Raw genomic sequence first — 1,473 nt, forward strand, 5'->3', positions numbered from 1 at the left:
CCTTTAGCCCCTCCGTCGGGCAGGTCCTGGCGCCACCACTGTGATATCCTCCTCCCTCGTCACCATACTTTCCCTATCCGTCCGTATCTTCATCCTTATCAACATCATTATTATCATCATCATTGTCATTCATAAGTTAATTATACTTGCCTTGCTCTAAAACTGTGTTTGTTCTAGCGGAACAAAGTTTAAGCCCCTCGGGGAATTTGAGGGGTCCAGACACAGTCGCATTTGTTCATACAAGGCTATAATATATATCTTTTGATTTCCATCAAGTACTTTTTTTTTTTTTTTGTAAATTAAATTACTTGGGCGTAGGCATACGTTATTACAAAACGGTCCCCTGGCCCATTCCTGGACCCACCAGTGTTTCCTCTAGGCGCTATGGTTTTCCATCGGAAAGCCCAATGTTTGACAATCCACCGTGTCAATGTACTCCTCAGAGCCACCATGTTCTAAGATTAAGAATCCCTGTTTGGTTCAATAAACTATTCTGAGTTCTAGGCCCAACTTGTCTACGACTAGTAATTTTTGTCTACGACTAGTAATTTGCTAAATCTGTCAACATTTACTGCGTCCAAATCTTTTAAGACTTAAAAGTTGTTTAATATAGGCCGATACAGTATACATTTTTTGAAAAGATATCCGTTTTCCCTACAAATGTGTGAATCAGCGATGAAGTAGACCTAACCGTTGCCAAACATCGCTAACGTGGAGTGAATATAAATAAGCACGTAATTAATTACGATTCATTTGGAGAAGGTGTATAGTATTTAACCACGGTTTCACGATTTGTTTGATGTAAATGCGTAAAGTATCACTGAATACTCCAAAATAAACACATTTACAGTTGTGACCTTATTACGAATGTAGATACTTAACGAACGACAACTATTAATACAAGTTTACGTGCTGTTAAAAATATGCAACTTTATTGTGTCTTTTTATAGTCATAAAAACTGAATGTGAAACATATTTTGAAATAGTGACGTAACAGTGTCAACTCTTGCTAATAATATAACACTTAGGGCCTAATTCATATTACGCGAAGTAGGCATAGGCTTATATGAACTATTATATTATAAAACAAAAATTAGAATCATTAAAAAATAAATCAATAAACCACAGGTGTACAGTAGGCTCTACCTATATCTCTGACTTTTCCCGTTGTGTATGCTGAACTAACAATGGTTTATGTGTAAATAACTACTGGCCAAAATGTTGAGTTTCGGTTGTCAAAATACTGTATTTTCATATTTTGAGAAGACGAATTGTTTCAACAAATATTGAGTAAATTTGATAACATAGATAAAGGTGTGCTCACAGCTACATTATCTACAAAACAGATAACTTTCATAGCTTACAGTTCCTCCATGAACGAACTGATGGAAAATATAGAGGGCGACAAACAAATTTAAAGTGTACAACAATTCATAATTCATGAAGGATAATGGAAGCTGTCATCATCATCAT

This window comes from Anneissia japonica, unplaced genomic scaffold (genome assembly GCF_011630105.1).
Source record: "Anneissia japonica isolate Jap-2015-1 unplaced genomic scaffold, ASM1163010v1 scaffold287965_len1858130_cov191, whole genome shotgun sequence".
In the NCBI taxonomy this organism is placed as follows: Eukaryota; Metazoa; Echinodermata; class Crinoidea; order Comatulida; family Comatulidae; genus Anneissia; species Anneissia japonica.